General features: G+C 45.0%; 4 non-coding genes across 4 annotated transcripts; 2 read left to right on the plus strand and 2 right to left on the minus strand.

Moving 5' to 3' along the window:
* Nucleotides 1–1,025: 1,025 nt before the first annotated feature.
* Nucleotides 1,026–1,139, plus strand: LOC140285519 (U5 spliceosomal RNA). The gene has a single exon (XR_011910538.1). It is a non-coding gene; the product is annotated as a U5 spliceosomal RNA (small nuclear RNA).
* Nucleotides 1,140–1,447: 308 nt separating this feature from the next.
* On the plus strand, nucleotides 1,448–1,631 carry LOC140285552 (U2 spliceosomal RNA). The gene has a single exon (XR_011910567.1). It is a non-coding gene; the product is annotated as a U2 spliceosomal RNA (small nuclear RNA).
* A 4,557-nt stretch (nucleotides 1,632–6,188) lies between these two features.
* Nucleotides 6,189–6,373, minus strand: LOC140285560 (U2 spliceosomal RNA). Its single transcript, XR_011910574.1, has one exon. It is a non-coding gene; the product is annotated as a U2 spliceosomal RNA (small nuclear RNA).
* Nucleotides 6,374–6,681: 308 nt separating this feature from the next.
* LOC140285520 (U5 spliceosomal RNA) lies at nucleotides 6,682–6,795 on the minus strand. Its single transcript, XR_011910539.1, has one exon. It is a non-coding gene; the product is annotated as a U5 spliceosomal RNA (small nuclear RNA).
* Nucleotides 6,796–12,669: the final 5,874 nt, after the last annotated feature.

Consider the following 12,669-nt stretch of genomic DNA (forward strand, 5'->3'; position numbering starts at 1 on the left):
CCCATTTTATTTTCGTGAGACATGTGCAGGCACCTGTTCATCTACTGTTCTATCACTATGAATTAGTTTATCTATTATCAATAAGGATACTTCTACAACTACTATCAAAGTATGTCCAGACTTCTTATGTTGTCAGTTGCTATATATGAATAAGTGGGTAGCTACTGACAAGCATTAAGCATGTCACACAGCCCAAACATATAACATTTCAGGACACACCACACAGTTAACAACCACAGTGAAGTGTCAAAGCCCAAACATGTAACATTCAACAGGACACTTACACAACACATTCAAATCAAACAGTCAGACAACATACAAGAACATATACCCCAGCCGGCATTGCTCCCTGCCTATTTTCCTACAGCTCACTATGTGTGCGCACACCTTTATTCACAAACTCTTCAACTTATACTCTTTTACCAAAGCTGCTACAGCTCGATTGGCCGAATACCCTTAGATCCTATTTCGGTGAATTTGACATCTGCCTTACATGTAACAGATTAGCGGTTTAGCAGTTTTAATTTAGTTTGAGTGAAGGAATTCATTTTATAGCAAAATCCGAAATCGTGAAGAACTCATGAAAGTAAGCTTATTCTCGGATTCCTGAAACTTTAGATTTGCTCTTTCTTTTTCTGCAAAGTACAACGTTGTTTTTTTTTGTTTAAATCTTTCTAGACATGGTAAATATGAAGGACAAAGCAGTTTTAACATAGTTTGAGTGAAGGAATTCATTTTATAGATAAAATCCCAAGAGTCTGCTGAGAAAAGAGAGTGAATGCGAAGTAGACTTTAACACGGCTCTGGGAGCGAGCCGAGTGTGGGCTAACCGGGAGAATTGCTTGAAAGAAACGCGACACCGAATGAGAGGTCAGAACAAAGCCTCAATACGGTGTTCCCGTGGTGTTTTTGTTGCTGCCTTGTCGATTGCACAGGGTCAAGCGTTTCAACCAAGCAACGCTCACCATGGGGAAGGTGGCTATGGCAACTAGCCTGATGCCCTGCTCCCGCAGTGACGGATAATCGTACTCTGGTTTCTCTTCATAACATACAAGTCTTTCGCCTTTTACTAAAGACTTTCGTGGAGAGCAGCACTAATGAGTTGTTTCTATTTTTGGCAGGCTTTACCTTTGCGGGTGAAGCCCTTTCTGTCTGTGCAAAAGAAATCTTGTTACTGTGCAGAGTGACTTCTCTGAGTAGAGTCGCCTTACTTGTTGCGATTGTGCCGATGTTCGAAGCTGGAGTGCAAAGTTGTTGCTTGAATGGTGCTTGCTGGAGCATGCGGGAGTGCAAAGTTATACCATTTAAAAGGGCTGAAGAGTGCTCAGTGCAGCGGGTGGGCGGAGGTGCAACGTGACACTCTGGCCACCTATGGCCATAAAAAGAACACTGCTACAAGTGCGCATTGTGCCAGCAAGGGCCCTCGGACCTGAAACAGTGGACAGTTATCGCTTCTCGGCCTTTTGGCTAAGATCAAGTGTAGTATCTGTTCTTATCAGTTTAATATGTCCTCTATACGAGGACTACATATTAAATGGATTTTTAAGAATAGGAGTTGAAAAAGAAGCTTGCTCCGTTCACTCCAAGCATTGACCCAGTACTGCAGTGCCGCTGGGAACGGTGCGCTCTTCTCTGCTCTTGTGAAAAAGCAAACAGCGGTGCAGGATGCAAGTTTCAGGGAGCCCAAGATGAAACTTTCTTTTAATCTGCTGAGAAAAGAGAGTGAATGCGAAGTAGACTTTAACACAGCTCTGGGAGCGAGCCGAGTGCGGGCTAACCGGGAGAATTGCTTGAAAGAAACGCCATACCAAATGAGCGGTCAGAACAAAGCCTCAATACGGTGTTCCCGTTGTGTTTTTGTTGCTGCCGCTGTTTTTTTTTTCACAAGAGCGCACCTGTTGAGGGGGGGCCTGGGGGGGCCTGGGTGATGGTGGGTCTCAGGCCCGGGCTGCTGCGACTGGTGTGACCGGGTGGTTTGTTTGTTTGTTTTTTGTTGTTGTTTGTTTGTTTTTTGTAGAGGTCCTTCGGAGTGGGGTTGGGTTGAGTGGGGTGGGGCGGGATGGGTACCTTCTGGGGGTACAGTAGCTCCCAGAATATGGTCGCTGCAGGCCCCTGGCCTGGTGGACATCAGGCCCTCCTGTCCTGTGTTGGCTCCCTGGTAGCGGGGATGCCTATTGCAGCCAGTCCCTGGCTGCCCCCAGTGTATATCCCCATACCCCTCTCCCTTCTGGCTCCTGTACACAGCACACACTCACACATGAAGGGTTTTGGGGGCGTGTGTGTTCGGTGGGGTGTAGTGGACTCTGCAGTAGTTGCCCTCTGCAGTTCCCACCCCTGTTTTAATTACACCTTAGACATTACTACTTATCAAACACACTCACACACACACATTAGGTCTTGGGGGGTGGTTACACTGAGTGGCATCTGGTGGGCGGGGCTCTTTGGGTATGTAGGCTGCCCAGAGGGCCACGCTCCCAGTTCTACAAATTTGGCTGCCCCTCAATTTTAATTGCTCACTATTAGAAAATATTGAAGAGCCAGAAGGGTGAGGGGAGGGGTCTTCTTCGCACACCCCTGCTTCCTGGTTGCTGCTCGGGGCGGGAGGGGCCAGGAGGATTAATTAATTGTTCTGCTGGTTTGGGGTCTGTGGTGGCTGGGGGGCTGCTGGCCCCCTGGTGTGCCCGCTGCACTACACCCCAGCGGAGTCGAGGGAGGGAGGACGTGTAGATGTATGGGACATGAAAGTGTGTGTGGTAATGATTGGGCCTGGATCTTGGACTTGCTGTCGCCTGGCCTGCCTGTGCTTCTCCCGATGGGGGGGGCGGCGTGGCCTCTCTCCGCTGCTCGCGACTTCACCCACCTGTGGGCACGTCTTGACTCCCAGGGCACTTGGCCAGGGGTGCTGGGGCAGGCACTGACCCACTGTGTGGCTGTCTGGGGCGCTTGGCCCTCCTGGGTATTGGGTGGGGCCTCTGCCGGGGGGTTTGGGGGCGCTCGGGCTCCTGGGGCCCGGATCCAGTGCACGGCCCATGTCTGGGCGGCTGGGGCCTGGCGACGTCGGTGGGCTGTTGCCCCTGGCTCCCGGAGGGCCTCTGCCCTATGCTTATGGGGGCTCTTTCCGGGGGCTTCCTCTGCAGTCTTCTGGGTGGATGCGTGGTTGCCCCTGCGGTGGGCTTCCTGGGTTCTGTGCTCTGTGGGGGAACCTTTTCTTAACTGCTTTTTTACAAACTTTGGTCGGACGTTCACACCTTCTTGCAGCCGAACACCTACACTTCCGGTTTTGATAGTGTATATTCGGGCATACGAACCTTTTCTTACCCGCTTTTTACAAACCATGGTCGGACTTTCACACCTTCTCTTAGCTGAACAACTCCGCTCCCTCTTTTGATTGTGTACAGTCGGGTATTTTAACCTTTTCTTACCCGCTTTTTACCAACTATGATCGGACATTCACACCGTCTTACAGCGGAACACCTCCGCTCCCTCTTTTGATGGTGTATGTTCGGGCATTCGAACCTTTTCTTACCCGCTTTTTACAAACCAGGGTCGGACTTTCACACCTTTTAGTAGCCGAACAACTCCGCTCCCGCTATTGATTGTGTACAGTCGGGTATTTTAACCTTTTCTTACCCGCTTTTTACCAACTATGGTCGGACATTCACACCGTCTTACAGCGGAACACCTCCTCTTCCGCTTATGATCATGTATGGTTTGATATTCGAAAATTTACTTTCTTGTTTTAAAGCAATTATTGATGGACATTCAAACCTTCTTTTTGATGGTGTATAGTCGGGCTTTCGAGCCTTTTCTTCCCGGTTTTTACAAACCATGGTCGGACTTTCACACCTTCTTGTAGCCGAACAACTCCACTCCTGCTATTGATTGTGTACAGTCGGGTATTTTAACCTTTTCTTACCCGCTTTTTACCAACTATGGTCGGACATTCACACCGTCTTACAGCGGAACACCTCCGCTCCCGCTTTTGATGGTGTATAGTCGGGCATTCGAACCTTTTCTTACCCGCTTTTTACAAACTATGGTGGGACATTCAAACCTTCTTGTATCCGAAAACCTCCGCTCTCTCTTTTGATCATACATTAACGGACATTCACACCTTTTCTTACCCGCTTTTTACAAACCATGGTCGGACTTTCACACCTTCTTGTAGCCGAACACATCCGCTCCCGCTATTGATTGTGTACAGTCGGGTATTTTAACCTTTTCTTACCCGCCTTTTACCAACTATGGTCGGACATTCACACCTTCGTACAGCGGAACACCTCCGCTCCCTCTTTTGATGGTGTATGTTCGGGTATTCAAACCTTTTCTTACCCGCTTTTTCCAAACTATGGTCGGCTATTCACAGCTTCCTCTCCACCATACTTGTATGGTTGGATATTCACACCCACTTGCATCCGAAGACCTCTAATCCAAATTTTTTTGATAATTAGTCGGACATTCGCACCTTACCCGATTTTGGCAAACTATGGCCTTCTTGCAGCCAAACACCTCTGATCTCGCATTTGATGATGTAAGGTTTGGCATTCAGACCTTGCTTCACCTGCTTTTCACCAAATATAGTCGGACATTCACACCTTCTTGCAGCCGAACACTTCCGCTCCACCTTTTAGTGTTCTATCACACCTTTTTTTCACCGCATTTTATACATTATGGTCGGAAATTTTCAACCACTCTCATCCGAAGACCTCTCCTCCCGCTTTTGTTAATATATTTGAACTTTAGTTCCGCTCCCTGTTTTGATCATATATGGTCTGGCAATACTACCTTTTCTTACCCGTTTGTGAGTAATTATGGCTGGACATTCACACCTACTTGCAGCCGAACACAACCCCTCTCGCTTTTGATGATGTATGGACCGGCATTTTTACCTTTTCTAACACATTTTTCAGCAATTATGGTCGGAGATTCACACCTACTCACAGCCGAACAACTCCGCTCCCGCATTTGATGATGTATAGTCGGGCATTCTCACCCTTTCTCATCAGCTTTTTGCAAATTATGATCTGACATTCACACCTACTTGCAGTCGAAAAGCTCTGCTCCCGCTTTTGATTATGTTTGGTTGGATATTCGAACCTTTTCTTAACTGCTTTTTACATATTTTGGTTGGACGTTCACACCTTCTTGTAGCCGAACACTTCCACTCCTGCTTTTGATAATGTATGGTTGGGCATTCACACCTTTTTTTTGCCCATTTTTCAGGAATTATGGGTGGACATTCACACCTTGCAGCTGAACACCTCCTATCCCACTTATGATCATGTGCGGTTTGATTTTGGAAAAGTTTCTTTCATGTTTTCTAGCAATTATTGATGGACATTTAGACCTTCTTGCAGCTGAACACCACCTCTCCCGATTTTGATTATGTATGGACCGGCATTTTTACCTTTTCTAACACATTTCTAAATTGAGAAAGGAAATTATTTTAGAGGAAGCACTAGAGTTTAGATCCCACATTTGTTGATAGGCATTCATTTATTTCTTCACTTCTGATAAAAATGATAAGACTGACCTAAAGAATTGGAGGCCCATCACACTTTTAAACTTTGACTGTAAACTTTTTAGCAAGGTTTTAACGACACGGATGTCCTCTGTTTTAGAGGAGGTAATTCACCCAGACCAGGCTTGTGCCATCTCAGAGAGACAACTCACCGACAGCCTCGTACTGATTCGAGACATCATTGATTACGCTAGAGACAGAAACACCCGGCTTGTCATCTTAAATTTAGACTTTGAAAAAGCTTTTGATCGGGTCTCGCATCAATATCTCTTTCAGGTGTTGCAGCCATCGAATAGGGCCCGATTGTTCCTACTTGGTGAGATTTGCTTGGTTGAGACGCTTGCTCCCCCCCCTTGCTCCTCGGCTGACCAAGTAGGAACAATCGGGCCCTATTCGATGGCTGCCTTGTCTTTTACTCTGTGCAAAAGACAAGGCAGCCACAAACACCACGGGAACACCGTATTGAGGCTTTGTTCTGACCACTCATTCGGTGTCGCGTTTCTTTCAAGCAATTCTCCCGGTTAGCCCACACTCGGCTCGCTCCCAGAGCTGTGTTAAAGTCTACTTCGCATTCACTCTCTTTTCTCAGCAGATTAAAAGAAAGTTTCATCTTGGGCTCCCTGAAACTTCCATCCTGCACCGCTGTTTGCTTTTTCACAAGAGCAGAGAAGAGCGCACCGTTCCCAGCGGCACTGCAGTACTGGGTCGATGCTTGGAGTGAACGGAGCAAAGCTTCTTTTTCAACTCCTATTCTTAAAAATCCATTTAATATGTAGTCCTCGTATAGAGGACATATTAAACTGATAAGAACAGATACTACACTTGATCTTAGCCAAAAGGCCGAGAAGCGATAACTGTCCACTGTTTCAGGTCCGAGGGCCCTTGCTGGCACAATGCGCACTTGTAGCAGTGTTCTTTTTATGGCCATAGGTGGCCAGAGTGTCACGTTGCACCTCCGCCCACCCGCTGCACTGAGCACTCTTCAGCCCTTTTAAATGGTATAACTTTGCACTCCCGCATGCTCCAGCAAGCACCATTCAAGCAACAACTTTGCACTCCAGCTTCGAACATCGGCACAATCGCAACAAGTAAGGCGACTCTACTCAGAGAAGTCACTCTGCACAGTAACAAGATTTCTTTTGCACAGACAGAAAGGGCTTCACCCGCAAAGGTAAAGCCTGCCAAAAATAGAAACAACTCATTAGTGCTGCTCTCCACGAAAGTCTTTAGTAAAAGGCGAAAGACTTGTATGTTATGAAGAGAAACCAGAGTACGATTATCCGTCACTGCGGGAGCAGGGCATCAGGCTAGTTGCCATAGCCACCTTCCCGATGGTGAGCGTTGCTTGGTTGAAACGCTTGCCCCTGTGCAATCGACAAGGCAGCAACAAAAACACCACGGGAACACCGTATTGAGGCTTTGTTCTGACCGCTCATTCGGGTGTCGCGTTTCTTTCAAGCAATTCTCCCGGTTAGCCCACACTCGGCTCGCTCCCAGAGCCGTGTTAAAGTCTACTTCGCATTCACTCTCTTTTCTCAGCAGACTCTTGGGATTTTATCTATAAAATGAATTCCTTCACTCAAACTATGTTAAAACTGCTTTGTCCTTCATATTTACCATGTCCAGAAAGATTTAAACAAAAAAAAACAACGTTGTACTTTGCAGTAAAAGAAAGAGCAAATCTAAAGTTTCAGGAATCCGAGAATAAGCTTACTTTCATGAGTTCTTCACGATTTCGGATTTTGCTATAAAATGAATTCCTTCACTCAAACTAAATTAAAACTGCTAAACCGCTAATCTGTTACATGTAAGGCAGATGTCAAATTCACCGAAATAGGATCTAAGGGTATTCGGCCAATCGAGCTGTAGCAGCTTTGGTAAAAGAGTATAAGTTGAAGAGTTTGTGAATAAAGGTGTGCGCACACATAGTGAGCTGTAGGAAAATAGGCAGGGAGCAATGCCGGCTGGGGTATATGTTCTTGTATGTTGTCTGACTGTTTGATTTGAATGTGTTGTGTAAGTGTCCTGTTGAATGTTACATGTTTGGGCTTTGACACTTCACTGTGGTTGTTAACTGTGTGGTGTGTCCTGAAATGTTATATGTTTGGGCTGTGTGACATGCTTAATGCTTGTCAGTAGCTACCCACTTATTCATATATAGCAACTGACAACATAAGAAGTCTGGACATACTTTGATAGTAGTTGTAGAAGTATCCTTATTGATAATAGATAAACTAATTCATAGTGATAGAACAGTAGATGAACAGGTGCCTGCACATGTCTCACGAAAATAAAATGGGTGTATGATTGCTGACGGCAGAGCAATACTGCCAAACTTATGAGTTCTTGTGGCAAACTTGATTCAGTGTCTTGACGTGTATACGCTGTTTCGCTGACTTGATTGTCACAAGAAACAAAGTGTGTTTGATAAGATCCGACCATTTTATTACGGGAGTATCAGTATGTATGGATTCTGATGTGACTGATAAACCCATTCGTATCGTAAGCATAATCTAATACGTGAGACAACGCCCTGGCACACAATCAAAAAAAAAAAGAGAGAGCGGTTTTGTGTCCCCACAGTCCATAATGTAGAAAAGAGAGAAAAAAGCCTTTCTGATTTGGTGTGTGTGCTCACAGTGCAGAGTGTAGAGAAAAGAGAGAAAAGAAAGCCGTTTTGGTGTCACGGGTGTTGTGACTTACACACACACATTTCTGAATTGAGAAAGGAAATTATTTTAGAGGAAGCACTAGAGTTTAGATCCCACATTTGTTGATAGGCATTCATTTATTTCTTCACTTCTGATGAAGTTTCAACAATAAACAACAAACTTTGTATTATGAGAAAGAACCAGACTCATTCTTCAGGAATCCGAAAATAAGCTCTATTTTACGAGTTATGCACGAATTCGGATTCTCCTATAAAACGAATTCCTTAACTCTAACCAAGTTAAGACTGCTTTGTCCTTCATATTTATTCATGTCTAATCAAGTTTCAACGATAAACAACGTTGTACTTTGTAGAATGAGAAAGAACTTCTTCAGCAATAAGCATCTCTCGACATATGACGAAATACAGATTTTGCTATAAAATTAATTCCTTCTATCAGCCTGACTTAAAACTGTTTGTCCTCCTTATTTATCCACTTCAAATCAAGTTTCAACAATTAAAAAAATGTTGTAGTTTGAGAAAAAACAACTTAATCTTAAGCAATCAGTAGGGTAAGAAAGGGTAAGAAAAGGTGCAAATGCCAACCATACATCACTAAAAGGTGGAGCGGAAGTATTCGGCTGCAAGTAGGTGCGAATGCCTGACAATGTATGATCAAAAGAGGGAGCGGAGGTTTTCGGCTGCAAGGTCTGAATGTCCAACCATAATTTGTAAAAACCGGGGAAGAAAAGGCTCGAAAGCCCGACTATACACCATCAAAAGCGGGAGCGGAGGTGTTCGGCTGCAAGAAGGTGTGAATGTCTGACCATAGTTTGTAAAAAGCGGGTAAGAAAAGGTTCGAATGCCCGAACATACACCATCAAAGGAGGGAGCGGAGGTGTTCCGCTGTAAGAAGGTGTGAATGTCCGACCATAGTTGGCAAAAAGCAGGTAAGAAAAGGTTAAAATACCCGATTGTACACAATCAATAGCGGGAGCAGAGTTGTTCCACTACTAAAAGGTGTGAAAGTCCGACCATGGTTTGTAAAAAGCGGGTAAGAAAAGGTGCGAATGCCCGACAATGTATGATCAAAAGAGGGAGCGGAGGTTTTCGGCTGAAACAACGTCTGAATGTCCATCCATATTTTGTAAAAATCTGGGAAGAAAAGGCTCGAAAGCCCGACTATACACCATCAACAGCTGGAGCGGAGGTGTTCAGCTGCAAGAAGGTCTGAATGTCCATCAATAATTGCTAGAAAACATGGAAGAGAATTTTCGAATATCAAACCGCACATGATCATAAGCGGGAGAGGAGGTGTTCAAATGCAAGAAGGTGTGAATGTCCACCCATAATTACTGCAAAATGGGTAAGAAAAGGTACGAATGCCCAACCATACATGATCCTCACAGGGAGCGGAGGTGTTTGGCTGCGACAAGGTGTGTATGTCCACCCATAATTAATGAAAAGCGGGCAACAAGTAGGTTTGAATACCCATCATCAAAAGCAGGAGTGGATGTGTTCGGCTACAAGAAGGTTTGAATGTCTGACCATAGTTTGTAAAAAGCGGGTAGGAAAAGGTTCGAATGCCCGAACATACACCATCAAAGGAGGGAGCGGAGGTGTTCCGCTGTAAGAAGGTGTGAATGTCCAACCATAATTGGCAAAAAGCAGGTAAGAAAAGGTTAAAATACCCTATTGTACACAATCAATAGCGGGAGCAGAGTTGTTCCGCTACTAAAAGGTGTGAAAGTCCGACCATGAATTGTAAAAACGGGTAAGAAAAGGTGCGAATGCCCGACAATGTATGATCAAAAGAGGGAGTGGAGGTTTTCGGCTGAAAGAAGGTCTGAATGTCCATCCATAATTTGTAAAAATCGGGGAAGAAAAGGCTCGAAAGCCCGACTATACACCATCAACAGCTGGAGCGGAGGTGTTCAGCTGCAAGAAGGTCTGAATGTCCATCAATAATTGCTAGAAAACATGGAAGAGAATTTTCGAATATCAAACCGCACATGATCATAAGCGGGAGAGGAGGTGTTAAAATGCAAAATGGTGTGAATTTCCACCCATAATTACTGCAAAATGGGTAAGAAAAGGTACGAATGCCCAACCATACATCATCAAAAGCAGGAGTGGATGTGTTCGGCTACAAGAAGGTTTTAATGTCCGACCATAGTTTGTAAAAAGCGGGTTAGAAAAGGTTCGAATGCCCGAACATACACCATCAAAAGAGGGAGCGGAGGTGTTCCACTGTAAGAAGGTGTGAATGTCTGACCATAGTTGGTAAAAAGCGGGTAAGAAAAGGTGAAAATACCCGACTGTACACAATCAATAGCGGGAGCGGAGTTGTTCGGCTACTAAAAGGTGTGAAAGTCCGACCCTGGTTTGTAAAAAGCGGGTAAGAGAAGGTGCGAATGCCCGACAATGTATGATCAAAAGAGGGAGCGGAGGTTTTCGGCTGCAAGAAGGTCTGAATGTCCAACAATAATTTTGTAAAAACCGGGGAAGAAAAGGCTTGAAAGCCCGACTATACATCATCAAAAGCGGGAGCGGAGGTGTTCAGCTGCAAGAAGGTCTGAATGTCCATCAATAATTGCTAGAAAACATGAAAGAAAATTTTCGAATATCAAACCACACATCATCATAAGCGGGAGAGGAGGTGTTCAGCTGCAAGAAGGTGTGAATGTCCGACCATAGTTTGTAAAAAATGGGTAAGAAAAGGTTCGAATGCTCAACCATACATCATCAAAAGCAGGAGTGGATGTGTTCGGCTAAAAGAAGGTTTGAATGTCCGACCATAGTTCGTAAAATGCGGGTAAGAAAAGGTTCGAATGCCCGAACATACACCCTCAAAAGAGGGAGCGGAGTTGTTCGGCTACAAGAAGGTGTGAAAGTCCGACCATGGTTTGTAAAAAGCGGGTAAGAAAAGGTTCGAATGCCCGAATATATACCATCAAAAGCGGAAGCCGGGGTGTTCGGCTGCAAGAAGGTGTGAACGTCCGACCAAAGTTTGTAAAAAGCAGTGAAGAAAAGTTTCGAATATCCAACCAAACATAATCAAAAGCGGGAGCAGAGCTGTTCGACTGCAAGTAGGTGTGAATGTCAGATCATAATTTGCAAAAAGCTGATGAGAAAGGGTGAGAATGCCCGACTATACACCATCAAATGCGGGAGCGGAAGTGTTCGGCTGTGAGTAGGTGTGAATATCAAACCATAATTGCTGAACAATGTGTTAGAAAAGACTAGAATCCTTGACCATACATCATCAAAAGTGGGAAAAGTGGTGTTCGGCTGCAAGTAGGAGTGAATGTCCAGCCATAATTACTCACAAACCGGTAAGAAAAGGTAGTATTGCCAGACCATACATTATCAAAACAGGGAGCGGAGGTGGTTCAGCTGCAAGGTGTGAATGTCTGACTAAAGTTTATAAAAAGCGGGTAAGACAAGGTGCGAATGCCTGACAATGTATGATCAAATGAGGGAGCGGAGGTTTTCGGCTGCAAGGTCTGAATGTACAACCATAATTTGTAAAAACCGGGGAAGAAAAGGCTCGAAAGCCCGACTATACACCATCAAAAGCGGGAGCGGAGGTGTTCGGCTGCAAGTAGGTGTGAATGTTCGACCATAATTTGTAAAAAGCGGGTAAGAAAAGGTTTGAAACCAAACTATATATTAACAAAAGCAGGAGGAGAGGTCTTCGGATAAGAGTGGGTGAGAATTTCCAACCATAATCAATAAAATAAGGTGAAAAAAAAGGTGTGAATACCCCATAGAACACTAAAAGGTGGAGCAGAAGTGTTCGGCTGCAAGAAGGTGTGACTGTTCGACTATATTTGGTGAAAAGCAGGTGAAGCAAGGTCTGAATGCCCAACCTTACATCATCAAAAACGAGATCAGAGGTGTTTGGCTGAAAGAAGGCCATAGTTTGCCAAAAGCGGGTAAGCTGCGAATGACCGACTAAATATCAACAAAAGTGGGGGCGGAGGTCTTCGGATGCAAGTGGGTGTGAATATCCCACCATACAAGTATGGTGGAGAGGAAGCTGTGAATGGCCGACCATAGTAAAAAGCGGGTGAGAAAAGGTGCGAATGTCCAATCATACATGATCAAAACAGGAAGCGGAGGTGTTTGGCACCGACAAGGTGTGTATGTCCACCCATAATTAATGAAAAGCGGGCAACAAGTAGGTTTGAATACCCATCATCAAAAGCAGGAGTGGATGTGTTCGGCTACAAGAAGGTTTGAATGTCTGACCATAGTTTGTAAAAAGCGGGTAAGAAAAGGTTCGAGTGCCCGAACATACACCATCAAAAGAGGGAGCGGAGGTGTTCCGCTGTACGAAGGTGTGAATGTCCGACCATACTTGGTAAAAAGCGGGTAAGAAAAGGTTAAAATACCCGACTGTACACAATCAATAGCGGGAGCGGATGTGTTTGGCTACAAGAAGGTGTGACAGTCCGACCATGGTTTGTAAAAAGCGGGTAAGAAAAGGTGCGAA

The sequence above is a fragment of the Leuresthes tenuis genome, unplaced genomic scaffold, assembly GCF_036924035.1.
Source record: "Leuresthes tenuis unplaced genomic scaffold, fLeuTen1.0.hap1 SCAF_47, whole genome shotgun sequence".
Taxonomy (NCBI): Eukaryota; Metazoa; Chordata; class Actinopteri; order Atheriniformes; family Atherinopsidae; genus Leuresthes; species Leuresthes tenuis.